The 17,794-nt window shown below is 42.6% G+C and overlaps 1 protein-coding gene across 4 annotated transcripts in view; it reads right to left on the reverse strand.

Annotated features, from left to right (window-relative positions):
- LOC121287411 (engulfment and cell motility protein 2) overlaps positions 1 to 17,794 on the reverse strand; it is a 214,453-nt gene that overhangs the window by 194,457 nt on the left and 2,202 nt on the right. For all 4 annotated transcript variants that reach the window (XM_041205261.1, XM_041205267.1, XM_041205265.1 and 1 more), the window contains exon 2: positions 15,952 to 16,000. The gene's annotated coding sequence lies outside the window, so the exon portion shown is untranslated. The remainder of the gene's footprint in view (positions 1 to 15,951; positions 16,001 to 17,794) is intronic.

Consider the following 17,794-nt stretch of genomic DNA (forward strand, 5'->3'; position numbering starts at 1 on the left):
CAACTTTAGGTCTTGAGCTCCCCCTTCCATCCCCACCCCCTTTCTGTTTCCTCCTTCCTTTTGTTTTTTTCCAATAAATTATATAGATTATTCTTTTCCCAGCTATTTCCATTATTTTTAAATATTTCAAATCTTTTATGGTCTCCCCACCCCCACTAGAGCTATACCTTGAGTGCCCTACCATCCATTCTTAATTAGCACATTCGTTTAGATAATATCACCAACTTTAACACCTATGTGTTCTTTTGTCCTGTTGTTTGTGACATCTTTTGATGATCTGCTTCTATCACTGCTTTTGCCTACAACTACACCACCCCCCTCCACCCCTCTCTCTCTCTCTCTCTCTCCCGCCCCCTCCCCCACACCTTAAACCAGCTTATGTTTCAACTCTTTCTTGGACTCGAACTCAAGTTCTGTCGAAGGGTCATGAGGACTCGAAACGTCAACTCTTTTCTTCTCTGCCGATGCTGCCAGACCTGCTGAGTTTTTCCAGGTAATTCTGTTTTTGTAACTGGAGGAGGGGGCTTCCCAAATATCCCCATCCTCAATAATTGGGGAGTCCAGCACCTCAGTGCATTTGAATCCATCTGCAGCCAAAAGTGTCAACTGAATGATCCATCTTAGCCTCCTCCTGAGGCCCCCAGTATCACACTTGCCAGTTTTCAGCTAATTCGATTTATTCCACGTGATATCAAGAAACGGCTGAAGGCATTGGGCCCTGAAAACATGCCAGCAAGACTTGTGCTCTGGAACTAGCCATGCCCCTAACCAAGCTGTTCCGGTATAGCTACAATGCTGACGTCTACCCTGCAAATGGAATATTGCCCAGGTATTGTCCTGTACACAAAAGGCAGAGCAAATCCAACCCAGCCAATTACTGCCCCATCAGTCTATTTTCAATCATCAGCAAAGTGATAGGAGGGGTCATCAACAGTGCCATCAAGCAGCACTTGCTCAGGTGAGGTGCGAGTGACTGCCCTTGACATCAAGGCAGCATTTGACTGAGTATGGCATCAAAATAAGTCAATGGGGATCGAGGGAAAATTCTCCACTGGTTTAATTCATGATTAGCACAAAGAAAAATGGCTGTGGTCATTGGAGATCAATCATATCAGTTCCAGGAGATCACTGCAGGAGCTCCTCAGTGTACCATCCTACAGCCAACCATCTTCAGCAGCTTCATCAATGACCTTCCTTCCATCATAAGGTCAGAAGTGGGGATATTCGCTGATGATCGCACAATGTTCAGCATCATTCGCAACTCCTCACACATTGAAGCAGTCCATGTATTCTGCATTTCGTGGAACATAATTTACCATTTATAGTTTTTTTGTTGTTAGAGCTAAGTAGCTAGTTGTTCATTGAAATAAATCTGGTGATTGAGGAACTGTAGGGCCATTACACCCTTGAGCCATGGAGAAAAATCAGTTGGAACCAGTTGGGAAAACCAACTGGTCATAATCAGTTTCCTTTGAAATAACAGGTAACAACCAGTTTTAACTGAACACAACTAGAATAGCTGGACATTATAACTGGACACCAGCTGGTATCCCCCATTGTCCAGTTGGATTTAACAGGGACATTGGAATCTTACTGAAGCTAGTAAACCTGTTTACTGGTTCAACCATATACAATTGAAATAACTGGCATTTACAACAGGGAACCAGTTGTGATTCCACTTGTCCTGTTGACTTCAACTGTAACCATTTGAATTTTACTGGAACCAGTTGACTTCTGCTAGAAAAAGTTGACAGGCACACTGGAACCAGTTGGAATTAAATGGAACCAGTTGTCATGTAGCTGCTTCAATGATTCTTTGAACTGGAAACTGTACCAGTTGAAGCCAACTGGGCTGACTTAAGTATTAAGACTGCCTGAGTAAGGCAAAAAGGCATTCGTGTGTCAGTACACATTTTCACATCAAGTTTGCAATGTGTTACAAAGAGCATGTTGATGTTGATCTCCTCACCTTACATATATGAATGCTTTACACAGATACAAGTTTATTAATGCAGTGCATTTAACCATTTCAAAATTTTTGATTTTTTTGAGTGCAGTCACACAAAAGGGGTCACATAATGGCAAAATTTAAATTGTTTTATATTGAAAACTTCTCAGGGTAGGAAAAAATATCAAAATAACTTTTCTCGCGAAGCATGAGAAAAGCCATTATAGGAGTAACCATTGCTATAGTTGCCTTGGTTGTCATGATATATTGTCAATCATAACTCACTGGTAGCATTCCTTACATCCAAAGTGATTGGAAAATAATTTCACATTCTCTGATAACCCCTGTCAAGAAGGGATAATGGTAAAACTTACATGGACATCAATTAAGAGCACGAGTTGAAAAAGTGGCAGATATAAGTGGAACAAAATTTTAAAATACATGACCACAAATACAAGACATGAACATAGGAAATAAACAAATACAAGTGATGAACACAACAAAGATATATCCCAGTGAGGAAGAAGGATTCTAAGAAGGGGATAAACCAACCATGGTTAACCAAGGAAGTTAAGGATAGTATCAAACTGAAAGAAAAAATTTACAACGTGGCAAAGATTAATGGTAAGCCAGAGGATTGGGAAAGTTTTAAAAACCAACAAAAGATGACCAGAAAAATAATAGAGGGAGAAAATAAACTTTGAGTGTAAACTAGCAAGCAATATAAAAACAGATAGTAAGAGCTCCTTTAAATATATAAAAAGGAAGAGAGAGGCCAAAATGAACAATGAAACCTTAGAGAATGAGGCTGGGGAAATAACAATGGGCAGCCAGGAAAAGGCAGAGGAGTTAAATAAATAATTTGCATCAGTCTTCACAGTAGAATACACTAATAGCATACCAAAAATACAAAATAATCAAGGGCCAAAAGTGGTGGGGTTTGGAAATAAATACAATAACTATTGCTAGAGAAAATGTACTAGGGGAAACTAATAGGACTAAAGGCTGATAAGCCTCCTGGACCTGATGGGTTGCGTCCTAGGATATTAAAGGAAGTAGCTACAGAGATAGTGAATGCACTGGTAGTAACCTTCCAAGAATCCTTAGATTCTGGAAAAGTCCCAGAAGTTTGGAAAACTGCCAATGTAACACCCTTATTCAAAAAGGGAGGCAAAAAACAGGTAGCTATAGGCCAGTGAGCTTAACATCCGTCATTAGGAAAATGTCAGTCTATTAAAAAGGATATAATAGCAGAACATTTAGAAATGCTTAACATAATCAAGCAGAGTCAGCATGGCTTCATGAAGGGGAAATCATGCTTGACAAATTTATTAGAATTCTTTGAGGAGGTAACAAGCAGAATAGATAAAGGGAAACCAGAAGATGTAATATATTTGGATTTCCAAAAGGCATTCAATAAGGTAGCACACATAAGGTTACTTAGTAAAATAAAAGCCCATGGTGTTGGGGTAATATATTAGCATGGATAGAGGATTGGCTAACTAATAGAAGTCAGAGAGCTGGGATAAGGGGGGACATTTTCAGGATGGCAACCTGTAACTAGTGGAGTGCCACAGGGATCAGTGCTGGGGCCACAGTTATTTACAATATATATTAATGACTTGGATGAGGGAAGTGAATGTACTATCACCAAGTTTGCAGATGACTCAAAAATAAGTGGGAAGGCAAGTGGTGAGGGTGACACAAAGAGTCTACAGAGGAATGTAGACAGGTTAAGCGAATGGGCAAAAACTTGGCAGATGGAATATAATGTTGGTAAAGATGAGATTATGCACTTTGGCAGGAAGAATAGAGGAGCTGAATATTATTTAAATGGAGAAAGACTGCAGAAAGTTGCAGCACAGAGGGATTTGGGGGTCCTCTTGCATGAATCACAAAAAGCTAGCATACAAATTCAGCAGGTAATAGGGAAGGCAAATGGAACGTCAGGCTTTATTTCAAAGGGAGTAAGTATAAAAATAGAGAAGTCTTGCTAAAATTATACAAGGCACTAGTTAGACCACACTTAGAATACTGTGAACAATTTTGGTTCCCTTATCTAAGGAAAGATCTACTGGCATTGGAGGCTGTTCAGAGGTTCACTAGGTTGATCCTGGGTATGGAGGGATTTTCTTATAAGTAGAGGTTGAGTAGGTTGGGTCTGTACTTATTGGAGCTTGGAAGAATGAGAGGCGATCTTATTGAAACATATAAGATTTTTAGGGGGCTTGATAGGGTAGATGCTGAGAGGTTGTTTCTCCTTGTGGGAGAGTCTAGGACCAGAGGACATAACCTCAGAGTAAGGAGCTGCCCATTTAAGACAGAGATGAGGAGGAATTTCTTCTCTGAGGATAGAAAATCTGTGGAATTCTTCGCTGCAGAGGGCAGTAGAGGCTGGGTAGTTAAGCATATTCAAGGCTGAGGTTGACAGATTTTTAATCCGTCAGGGGATCAAGGATTATGGGGGAAAAGTAGGAAGATTTTTTTTTAATAAGTTCATTTGTAGGATGTGGGAAACAGCAGTATTTATTGTCCTTGTTCAGGGTGCATTTAAGAGTCAACCACATTGCTGTGGACATGTAGGCTAGCCCACAGAAGATGTTCCTTCCCTAAAGGGCATTCATGAACCAGATGGGATTTTATAGCAGTTGACAGTGGTGTTTGTAATCATCATCCTGCTGTGAGTGGGATTTGAACCTGGGTCCCCAAAGCATTACCCTGGGTTTTGAGGATCACTAATCCTGCAACAATACCATTACACCATCGCCTCCCCACAAGGGAAAAGTAGAAAAATGGAGTTGAAGATTATCAGGTCACCCATGATCTCATTGAATGGCGGAGTAGACTGAATGGGCCGAATGGCCTACTTCTGCTCCTACGTCTTATGGTCTTATAAATGATGAACATTAGTAGAAAACATACAAATACAATGGGAGAAGATAACCTCTTGCTGTCCTTCCCCTCTGTGACAATCTGATGACCCTCACCAGTAATGACCCCAGTAATCATCACGCCCTCCCCCGCATTCGACGCCTTTCTCCCGCTGCGGTCCCGATCGCTAAATCTCTTGTTGGGTTGCTCGCCCTCCTCCTGACAGCACCTCCCGAGTCCTTAATGAGAATGAGCGGCTCAGATCCGGAGGAGGGAGAGCAGCCCGAACAAGAAGTTCTGCGACCGGGAGGTCAGCAAGCAGCAGGAGAGAGGGTGAGGTGAGTACCCGGGGAGGGCAGGAGCGACCGTTATCAGCTAATGAGGGGCGTGGAAGGGACTCGGCGCCCAATCTACCTGGAACCAATGAAAGCAGCAATCGGACCGGCAGAGCCCAAGAGAGAATGCAGCTGGAGGAGGTCCCGCCCACCACACCCTGACAGGCCAGCTTCAGAAATACCGCTTTCTGATTGGCCACAGTGTTTGCCAATCAGCAGTGTGAGTGTCTCCCAGTCCCTGCAGTATTGCATTTTGGAAGAAGGAGGGAAAATTTGTTTTTTTTGAATTTCTTCAGTGAGGATTTGACAGTTTTATTGGAGACAGAAATAAAAACAAAAAACTGCGGATGCTGGAAATCCAAAACAAAAACAGAATTACCTGGAAAAACTCAGCAGGTCTAGCAGCATCGGCGGAGAAGAAAAGAGTTGACGTTTCGAGTCCTCATGACCCTTCAACAGAACTAGGTGATTCACCTAGGGTCATGAGGACTCGAAACATCAACTCTTTTCTTCTCCGCCGATGCTGCCAGACCTGCTGAGTTTTTCCAAGTAATTCTGTTTTTGTTATTGGAGACGGGTCTGAGTGTTTAATTGACTGAAGCTATGGAGCTGTTTTAAACTTCTTTAAACACTCAAATAACATCTTTGCTCTTTTTTCACGGGTAGACCACTCTTTTTTATTTAACTATTCAATGCCTATCCAAGTTTGCCTTAATTAATTCCTTGATCAACAGTATATCCATCGAATTGTACAGCATCACATCAGTGACTGATCATAAATCCCTGTATGGTGCGATGGATCCCATCAAACAGTGGTGGACTACAAGAGGTAGAGTAGAAAGTGGATTTCGAGTTAGCTCATGCTCACAAGTAGATTTCAAAGATGTAAGGAAACTTGCTTTTTATCAAAAGGGCCAAGAAGGTTTGTGAACCTTACAGCACTTGGAAACCATTTGCTTAATATAATGCCCCAAATGATTAGACAGGTAAATCTAAAATGTGCCATGCAATGCTGTTAAGTTGTTCTTGATCCATAGGTAGATACCCATGAAGAAATCAGGTGGAAGGTACAGAGTGGCCCAAGGTTCAGAGTGCCCAAGATTGTGGACAGCATTATTGAGGACAGCAGCAGTGGTGATAATACCTCTGCACTGGACAAAGAGAACACTCAAAGATGCAGCCATCTTCTCATTGATTTTTGTTGCAAATGGTTTATGAGATTTCAAATCAAAATGAAATGATTTCAAAAATATCTCCTCTGGCAGAATGAAGGAGAAGTCTGCCAGCAGCAGAGGCCTGAGAACAACAATGGAAGAGAGAATGGCTGCAAGGAAGATTTGATCGCCTCCTCGTCCAAGAAGAAGCCGCTGGAGGCTATGAACCACAAGCTGCAGGAGGAAATTGTGGAACTCTCAAAAATAAAAGAGAAATAATGTTATTTTAATGTTACATAAGTACACCTCTTTCTGTGGGTAATGCAGCTCTGTCTAGTTGGAAACAGATGAAAGAGTGAATTAGATTTGTGCAATGGCCTCACAACTCTGATATATGAATGATGCAAATTATTTGTCATCATGTTGCTAGGTGTGGTGATGCACCAGCACTACACAAGAAAAGAGTGTTGGAGATGCCTGCACCCCCAGCACACCCAGGCAGGCCCCTATACAGAGCACAAAGAGGCCAATGAGCAGTTGTACATTGCATTTGATGGCAAGGTAATGATTCTTCAATTTAATTTTCAAACATTTGATAATCATTGTTGGTTTCAGCAAAAAGTGAAAGATCATTGTGACAGCAGGTGCAGTGTTAAACTTTGGCCTCCATCACTTGTCATTCATTGAGGCTGAACTGTTGAATAACCTCATGTAGAGTCTGCAGTTAATCTGAGTCTGTATTATCTTCCAATTTTACATGTGAGTACTGAGTATGTCCCTGATTTTACTTACAGGTAAAACTGCCAGGTAGTATTCAGATGCCAGAGGGAATGTGGAATAACGCACATAGCCAGAGGGTGAATTCATCATTCATAATGTCTTTGGCTGTTGGCATCTGTGGGTCCAATGAACCGGCAGGCTGTTTTATTGCAGGCAACATAGAGGATGCAGTTTCTCGCAGCAGAATGTTGGCTTGGAAAATTTTTGTCACCTGTTTTGGAAGTCCCCGATTAATTTCAAACGGAAACTTTTTCTCTTATTTTGCTGTATTTTTCACCCGCCACCTCCAAACCCAGGGAGGAGGTTTTCAAACTGAGCATCAGTGAGCAGGTTATTGCTCAGTAAGTGCTGCTTGGTTGCATTGTTGTCGATACCTTCTAGCACTTTACTAATGATTGAGAATAGACTGATGGGGCCGAGTTGGATTTGTCTTGCTTTTTCTGGACAGGACATACCTGGGTAATATTCCACTTTGCCAGGTAGATGCCAGTGTTGTAGCCCCATTTGCTCCTTATTTCTTGATTCCCTTACCTAATAAAAACATATCTAATTCTGCCTTGAAAGATCCAATTATTCTCTAGCATCCAAAGCTTTTTTGGGAATGAAGTCCAGAATTCCACCACCTTTATTTTTGAAAACATACTTCCTGATTTTGCTCTTACATATGAACATAAGAATTAGGAGCAGGAGTAGGCCACTCAAGCCTGCTCCGCCATTCAATAAGATTATGGCTGATCAGATTGTAACCTCCGGTCCACATTCCTGCCTACCCCCAATAACTTTTCACCCCCTTGTTAATCAAGAATCTATCTAATGGAACCTTCCCCAAATCTAGGGAGTTTTGGAAAATTAAAGCCAACACATCAATTATCTCCCTAGTCACTACTTTCAAGATCCTAGGATGAAGTTCAACAGAGCCTGGGGATTTGTAAGCCCGCAGCTCCAACAATTTGCTCAAAACCCACTTCTCTGGTGATTGTAATCTTTCTGAGTTCCTCCCTCCCTTCCATTTCCTGATTTACAGCTATTTCTGGGCTGTTACTTGTATCCTGTATAGTGAAGACTGATGCAAAGTACCTGTTCAATTCATCTTGAAAAGCTTAGCATTAAAGATATATCCCATCTTAATGATTACTCTAGCAGAGGAAACAGTTTCTCAATTTCTACCCTGTCAATTTACCCTTCAAAATATCTTATATTCAAGAGTGCAAGACCAGTCTAAATAACCTGTCCTCATAATTTAACCATCTAAGTTAAGTTCCATTCTGGTGAATCTGTGGATCTCGGCTTCTAATGTTTGAGTGAGCTTTGTCCATGTATGTATCCTGGAATCCACAGACACCTCTCCGAAACAGGCAGCAGCCACACAATGTAAATAGGATTCTGCCCGGTTGGGATCTGAACTGCAGCGACGAATCTTGGACCGCACATCCAGCATCTGCCATGTACGTGTATTCGGGGACACAGCAGAACGTGCAGCAGAAAGAATTGCCTGCTCTCAGTGACCATTCTTCCTTTTTGTCATTCCCCTACTTGAACCACCTGGCTTGATGCTTCTTTAGCCAAGACATGATGTGCCCACAGCCTGTTGCCAAGTGTGTGAGTGACCCTCTATAGGAGGGGACAGGAACTGCTCAGGCATGAATAATTTCCTTCTGTGCTGTACTATTTTAAGATTCTATTAGCTTCTGCCTAACTGAGACACATTTGCAAAAGTCCCTGCTGTGACACTAAACAGGAAAATAGAGACCCCACCCGATGAAAAATGAACAACAGGGCTGTTGGTGACATATCCCCATCCCCAACAGACCCTGCTGCCTTCCCACAGGATTTGATTTTAAACTGATTTCAGTTGGCTGGAATACAATGGGGTCCTGCTTTACACATGGACAATGACAATTTTAGCCTAAGGCCTGATCGTGTGAGTACTTGTGGCACATGCCTTCACTGCCTGGCCAAAACAGCCATCAGCTACATCAAGGGCCAAAAGAGGCCCAGTGAGGAAATTTATTTAAAACTTTTTTAGCCTTCTTTGTGATCCAGGAGGAGCAGGAGGCTGAAATCTTGCTCTTGCCCGCAGGCCAGAAAATGGACCCGGCTGTGAGTCTGACAGGCTCCATTTAAAATCTCTTGAGCCTCACACCACACAGAGTAGGAGGACAAGTGGCTCACCATGCCTGGCCCCTCAGCACACCAGTTCCATCTTGAGATAAGAGCTTTCCCTGAATGTCAGGAAATGAACGGTTGCAATTCCTTCAGTGGTTGTGTTCTTTTGAACTTTTGGCAGCATTGTCTGGCAGGTAATTCAAGTTGTGATTCAAGTACCAAATTCTTAATACAATCCACAAAAAAGCACTTTTCACAACCTCAGGACATCCCAAACTATTTACAGTCAGTGAAGTACTTTTGAAGTGTCGTCACTATTGTGATGCAGGAAACATCACAGGCAATTTGCACTTGCACAGCAAGCTCCCACAAACAGTAATATGCTAATGACAAAATAACCTTATTTTTTAGCGATAAAAGCAAAATACTACAGATGCTGGAAATCTGAAATAAAAACAAAAATACCTGGAAAAACTCAGCAGGTCCTACGGACTCGAAACATCAACTGTATCCCTCGCCGCAGATGCAATCAGACCTGCTGAGTTTTTCCAGGTATTTTTTTTATTTTTAGCGAAGTTGGCTAGGGATAAATGTTGAGGACACCAGAAAGAATTTCCATGCTGTTCTTTGAATACTGCCAGGAGATCTTTTACATTCATCTGAGAGAGTGGACAGGGCCTTGATTTTACATTTCATCATAAAGACAGGAGTTCCAACATTGCAGCACTCTCTCAGTACTGCCCTGAAGTACCAGCTTAGATTTTGCACTTATGTCTCTGGAGTGAGACTGGAACACACAGCCTTCACTCTCAGAGGTGAGAGTGTTACTCACTGAACCACAGCTGCTATGTCTGGAGTATAGCAGTATCCATCACAGATTTGGGATTTTCATTTTTTTAAAAATTGATATTTTACCATGAAATTCTCTGTGATTTTCTGGATCACCTGCTGTAACTTTAATTGGGAATTAACAGAACCTCCAGAGCTGTAGCATCAACGGCCATTTTTATCCGTTCACACCATTTCACTCTGTCAAATTCCCCCACAGACGTTCCAAGAGTTTATATTTATTAGCCAGCTCTCTAAACTGGGAAAGGTTGAAAATGTATTACTGCCTGTTTTAACTTGCAACAGAACCACTGGAGAAGCAGCATCGAGGGTTGTTTTATCCTGCAGAAGCAGACTGTGACACTGCTTGACATTAAGTGTCAGCCGCAGTTCAGTGAGAACACTCTCACCTCCGAGCTAGGTTTCAGTCACACTTCAGAGACTTGAACACAAGATCTAGGCTTACATTCCAGTACAGTACTGCAGGAGTGCTGATATTATTGCAGATGCTGACTTCTGGATAAATTGTTAAACAGTCTGTCCTCTCAGCTAGACACAAATGATCCTACAGCACTATTTCGAAGTGGAGCAGGGAAGTTCTCCATGATGTCCTGACCAATATTTATCCTTCAACCATTGTAGTTTGTGAGAGTTTGCTGTGTGCAAATAGGCTGTCACACTTCCTATATTACAACATTTCAAAAATACTTCATTGGTGCTAAAACACATTTTGGGGTGTACAGAGGTTGTGAAACATGTTGTACAAAGACAAGTCTTTCTTTCCCATTTATTCAAACCCTCTGAAGGACACTGCTGACTTTCTGAAGGATGGCAATGGTAGAGCCAGTGATAGTCATAGAGGTCTACAGCACAGAAAAAAGCCCTTTGGCCCATTGAGCCTGCGCCAGTCAAACGAGTACTTTTTCTAATCCCATTTTCCAGCAATAGGTCCATAGCCTTGTATACCATGGCATCACAAGTGCACATCCAAATACTTCTTAAATGTTATGAGGGTATCTGCCTCTATCACCCTTTCAGGCAGTGAGTTTTAGATTCCCACCGTCCTCTGGATGAAAAAATTCTTCCTCACATCCCCTCTAAACCTCCTGCCCCTTACCTTAAATCTATGCCCCCTGGTTATTGATCCCTCCACCAAGGGGAAAAGTTCCTTCCTGTCTACCCTATCTATGCCCCTCATAATTTTATACATCTCAATCATGTCCCCCTTCAATCTCCTCTGCTCCAGGGAAAATAACACCAGTCTATCCAATCTCTCCTCAGAACTAAAACTCTCCAGCCCAGGCAATGTCCTGGTAAATCTCCTCTGTAATCTCTCTAGTGCAATCACATCCTTCATATAATGCAGATTCCAAATCTGCATGCAAAACTCTAGCTGTGGCTTAATCAGTATTTTATACGGTTCCAGCATAACCTCCCTGCTCTTATATTCTTTGCCTCGGTTAATAAAGGCAAGTATCTCATATGCCTTCTTAACCACCCTAACTACCTGTCCCGCTACCTTAAGGGACCGGTGGACATGCAAACTAAGGTCCCTCTGATCCTCAGTACTTCCCAGGGTCCTACTGTTCATCTTGTATTCTCGTGCCTTGTTTGACCTGCCCAAGTGCATCACCTCACACTTATCTGGATTAAATTCCATTTGCCACTGATCAGCCCATCTGACCAACCCATCTATATCCTCCTGTAATCTAAGGCTATCCTCCTCACTATTTACCACCCCACCAACGTTCGTGTCATCCGCGAACTCACTGATCAACCCTCCTATATTCAAGTCTAAATCGTTTATATATACCATAAACAGCAAGGGACCTAACACCGATCCCTGTGGAACCCCAATGGACACAAGCATCCGGTCACAAAAACACCCCTCAACCATCCCCCTCTGCTTCCTGCCACTCAGCCAATTCTGGATCCAATTTGCCAAATTGCCTTGGATTCCATGGGCTCTTACCTTCGTTATCAGTTTCCCGTGTGGGACCTTATCAAAAGCCTTGCTAAGTCCAAGTAGACTACGTCAAATGTATTGCCCTCATCTACACACCTGGTCACCTCTTCGAAAAATTCAATCAAATTGGTCAGACATAACCACCCCTTAACAAAACCGTGCTGGCTGTCCTTGATTTAAACTCTGCCTCTCCAAGTGTAGATTAATTCTGTCTCTCAGAATTGCTTCCAATAGTTTCTTCACCACTGAGGTTACACTGACTGGCCTGTGGTTCCCTGGTTTATCCCTTCCTCCCTTTTTGAATAACGGTACCACATTGGCTGTCCTCCAGTCCTCTGGCACCTCTCCTGTGGCCAGAGAGGTATTGAAAATTATTGCCAGCGCCCCTACTATCTCCTCCCTTGCCTTACTCAACAGTCTGGGATACATTTCATCCGGGCCTGGAGATTTCTTTACTTTTAAGCCTGCCAGACCATTTAGAACCTCCTCCCTTTCTATGTTAATTTCTTTAATTATATCACAGTCCTTCTGCCTGATTTCCATACCCACTCATTTGTGAACACCGACACAAAGTATTCATTTAGAGCCCTACCTATGTCTTCCGGATCCACACACACATTACCATTATGGTCCTTAATGGGCCCTACTCTTTTCCTGGTAGTTCTCTTGCTCTTAATGTACTTGTAAAATAACTTTGGATTTTCCTTTATTTTACCTGTTAATCTTTTTTCATGCTCCCTTTTTGTTCTCCTAATTTCCTTTCTAAGATCCCCCTACACATTCTATACTCCTCTAGGGCTTCCGCTGTTTTGAGCCCTTGGTATCTGCCATAAGCACCCCCCCCCCCCCACCTTTTCTCTTTATCCAATCCTGTACATCCCTCGACATCCAGGGTTCCCTGGATTTGTTGGTCCCATTCTTCGTCTTTACTGGAATATGTTGGCCCTATACCCTCCCTATTTCCTTCTCGAATGAGTCCCACTGCTCTGACACAATTTTACCTAAAAGTAGCTGCTCCCAGTCCACTCTAGCCAAATCATATCTGATCTTATTAAAATTGGCCTTCCCCCAATTTAGAACTCTGATTTCTGGTCCATCCTTGTCCTTTTCCATAACAACTTTGAGTCTAATGGAATAATGATTACTATCTGCAAAATGCTCCCCCACTGATACCTCTCCCACTTGCCCGGCTTCATTCCCTAAAATTAAGTCCAGGACCGCCCCCTCTCTTGTAGGACCTGCTACGTACTGGCTTAAAAAGCTCTCCTGGATGCATTTTAAGAATTCTGCTCCCTCTAAACCTATCACACTATGATGAACCCAGTTAATGTTGAAGAAGTTGAAATCCCCCACTATTACTACCCTATTATTTTTACACTTCTCTGAAATTTGCCAACATATCTGCTCCTCTATTTCTCTCTGACTGTTTGGGGGCCTATAGCACACTCCCAGCAATGTGATTGCTCTGTTTTTGTTTTTAAGTTCTACCCATATGGCTTCATTTGAGGAGCCTTCTAAGATGTCATCCCTCCTTACTGCTGTAATTGATTCCTTGTTCCTTGATCAATATTGTGATACCCCCTACTCTTTTACCTCCTTCCCTGTCTCGCCTGAAGACCCTATATCCTGGAATATTGAGATGCCGATCCTGCCCCTCTCTCAACTATGTCTCTGTGACAGCAATGACATCATACTTCCATGTGTTAATTTGTGCTCTCAACTCATCTGCTTATTCGTCAGACTCCTTGCATTAAAATAAATACCATCCAACCTTGCCAAACTCCCTTGTGCCTTAACTGGCCTATAATTTCTATGCCTTCCAGACTCATTTGCTTTCTCTTCTAATTGTGTCTGTGCATCTCCCCTTGCTGAACCTCCTCTCAGGATCCCATCCCCCTGCCAAGTTAGTTTAAACCCTCCCCAACAGCACTAGCAAACCTCCCTGCAAGGATGTTGGTCCCATTCCGGTCCGCCTTGTACAGGTCCCACCGCCCCCAGAAACGGTCGCAATGTTCCAGAAATCTAAGACCCTCTCTCCTGCACCATCTCTCCAGCCATGCATTCATCTGGGCTAACCTCCTATTTCTATACTCACTAGCGCATGGCACCGGAAGTAATCCAGAGATTACTACCTTTGAGGTCCTGTTTTTTAATCTGCTTCCTAACTCCCTAAATTCTGCTTGCGGGACCTCATCTCTCTTTCTACCCATGTCATTGGTACCAATAAGTACCACGATCTCTATCTGTTTGCCCTCCCCTTTTAGAATGCCCTGCTGCCGTTCAGTGACATCCTTGACCCTAGCACCGGGGAGGCAACATTCCATCCTGGAGTCACGTCCACGGCCACAGAAACGCCTGTCAGTTCCCCTTATTATCATCAATTCTCAAGCGAGATGCACCCTGGGGATTTCCTGACTAACTGCCTGACACCTTTCTTCTGACTGATGGTCACCCATTCCATTCCCATTCCAGAGGCTCCAATTTCTTTCCATCATGTGGCTGACCAGGATCTCTCCCACTTTTAATGCCTGCCATGGCGTATGTTGGAAAGATTTATATGTTGATACATAACCTGTTTGACTGCATTATGAGCACACCTTCCTTGGCCATCAAGTCCTGGAACAGGACTTGAACCCGTAGCTTCTTGCTCAGAGGCAGAGATGTTACCTACTGGGCCACAAGACCTCTTTTTCTTACCTTTATATATAGACTAAAAAAATCCTTGTGGTGTTTTCTCATAGTCTGTCAGATGATAATCTGTTTTGTCAAGAGCAGAGCACCACAAAATGCACGTTGTGCCACTTTAAGGCCACAAAGTAAGTGCCTTATGCTCTTTCCATGTTGTTTTACAAAGAAAAATCACATTTAGCTTTCTTGCCAACCCCAAATATGGGCTCTGTGTCATTTTGCTGTCACCAATTCTCAATGACGTAACCGTGTAATCTTAAAACAGTATGGTTCACTTTCTGACATGCTTTGAATGGTCACTCTTGCAGTCAATTATAAATTTTCCAGAATTTTTCTTGGATAAACAACTTCTTCAGATAAGAGTCCCGCTAAAGACCCTGGATTAGATTGCCTCAAACTTTTCCACCTTACTGCTAGGATTGGGCTTATTTACAGCTGACAAAGGATGGCACATAGACTGCTTCTCTGAAGTAAAGATCTTGCACGTATAATATTTTGAATGTAAGACTGACAATTAAAGAAGCTTTTAAAATTTACTCTCCTGGATAGATTGAATAGAATTAACTTATATTTTCTGGAGTTTAGAAAACTGAGGGTGAACTAATTGAAACTTATAAGGGGTGTCTGAGAGGATAGGTGCTGAGAGGTTTTCCCCTGGCTGGTAAGTCCAGAACTAAGATTCAGTTTCAGGACAAAAACAGAATTACCTGGAAAAACTCAGCAGGTCTGGCAGCATTGGCGGAGAAGAAAAGAACTTCAGTTCTGTTGAAGGGTCATGAGGACTCGAAACGTCAACTCTTTTCTTCTCCGCCGATGCTGCCAGACCAGCTGAGTTTTTCCAGGTAATTCTGCTTTTGTTTTGGATTTCCAGCATCTGCAGTTTTTTGTTTTTATCGCTGTCAGTTTCAGGATATGGGGCCAACAATTTAGGACCAAGATGAGCAGAAATATCTTCTCAGAAGGTTGTGAATCTTTGGAATTCTTTACCCAAAAAGTTCTAGAGGCTAAGCTGTTGAGTATATTAAAGACAAAGGCCGATCAAAATTTGGACTAAAGGAAACAAGGGCAGGAAAGTGGAATTGAGGTCGCAGATCAGCCATGATCTTATTAAATGGCTTGATGGGCGGAATGGCCTAATCCTGCTCCTATTTCTTATGTTCTTATGGTTTTTCATATCATTCAGAAAAGCAAGTAAATTCAGAAACCCTTTCACAGTACACTGAAGGGAGACTTGAGGTAATACTTTGGTACTTACTATGAAACTTTGATACTCACCACTTGCTCAAGCAGTGTCACCCAAGGAATTGCGGGCTCAGGATGATAGCTGTAGGATTAAATATCACCCCATTCAGGATTGCAATATTGTCTAATGATGATATCATTGGAGTTATGCAAGACAAATTATGATACCGCATGCAGACACCAAAGATTTATCTAAATCCAATTTTCCTACATATTGCTGAAAGGAGGAGAGAATTCTCCAACTAATATATGGGGAAGTGGAGAAAATGGATCTTGGCATACAGAAAAGCAAATCACAAAAGTAATACCATATGTCAATAAGGACATTTAAAAAACCAAATAAAGCAATGGGTTCATTTTAAGAGGGATAGAATTCCAATAGAGAATTCAAGAGAAACTTCTTTTCTCAGAGTGAAACTCACTACCACAAGGAGAGGTTGAAACAAATCGCAAGAATGCATTTAAAGCAGCAGTTCCCCAACAATGGGTCGTAACCCACTGAAGACTTGTACTTCAGAATTAGCCACTCCTAGCCAGACTGTTCCAATACGGCTACAACACTGGCATCCAACTGGCAATGTGGAAAATTGCTCAGGTATGTCCTAACTACAAAAGAGCATGACAAATTCAACCCAGCCAATTACCACCCCTCAGTCTACTCTTGATTGTCAGCAAAGTGATGGAAGGTGTTGTCGATAGTGTTATCAAGCGGCACTTACTTAGCAATAACCTGCTCACTGACACTCATTTTGGGTTCTGTCAGGGCCTCTTAGCTCCTGGCCTCGTCACAGCCTTGATCCAAACATGGACAAAAGAGCTGAACTCAAGTGGTGTGGTGAGAGTGACAGCTCTTAACATCAAAATAGCATTTGACCCTCCATGTCTCAAAGCTGCAATAATGTCAGTAGGTGTGTGGCCCTGGTGGAACCCAACTGAGCATCAGTGAAAAGGTTATTGCTGTGCAAGTAGCACTTGATAGCACTCTGATGATTGAGGTGAGACTGTTGGAGTGGTAATTTGCAGGGTTGGATTTGTCCTGCTTTTTGTGGACTGGATGTACCCAGGCAATTTTCCATATAGGATGTGTGAGGCTGGCCAGGAGCACAATAGTCAAGTCCAGACATAACAAAGACTCGGATGAGAGTCAATGTCCCATCTAATTATTTTTTGTTGTGTGTGGCCTATTCATTACGTGCACAGTATCTGTAAAGTTTTTTGTGCAGCTGTGCAAGTGCGGTACTTTAAAGGGAGTGACCTGTGGATGGCCTGCGCAGTAACTTCCAGGTTGCTGCACAGGCATGCGTGCACACAGCTTACAGGGAACATGGATGAGCTTTACAGCAGTGGATGAACTGAGGAGGGGTGAAGTCAGATGATGTTACGGAGGTAGAAATAGGTGGCCTTAGTGATGGCACAGTATGTGGTCAGTAGCTAAAACCTGGGTCAACTGTGACACCAGGACTGCGAACAGACTGTCTTAATCTCTGTCTGTTGCCAGGGAGAGGGATGGAGTTGGTAGCTACAGAACAGAATTTGGAGCGGGGACCGAAAACAACCTTTCCCAATGTCTTCCTCTAGTTTTCTCCTATGATCTTGATCTGTCACTTGCTGAAGTAAAGTTTCATACTCATTAATAACCTCCACAGCATATTTCTTCTTCACATCTTTGTCCTTCAGGCTGTCTAGGTTGGCTTGGTCTTTCATGGGACTTCTTTTTCAGATTTTCAGTTTTATATCTCATCTTCATTACAAGCAGGCAGTGATCTGAGTTAATGCCTGCACCTGGGAAGTGAAGGCATTTTTGATGCTGTTCATGAACTTCACGCTGATCATCAGAAAATCTGTTTAATTTTTGTGAACATCTCTTAGACTCCTC

The sequence above is a fragment of the Carcharodon carcharias genome, chromosome 14, assembly GCF_017639515.1.
Source record: "Carcharodon carcharias isolate sCarCar2 chromosome 14, sCarCar2.pri, whole genome shotgun sequence".
NCBI classification, from domain to species: domain Eukaryota; kingdom Metazoa; phylum Chordata; class Chondrichthyes; order Lamniformes; family Lamnidae; genus Carcharodon; species Carcharodon carcharias.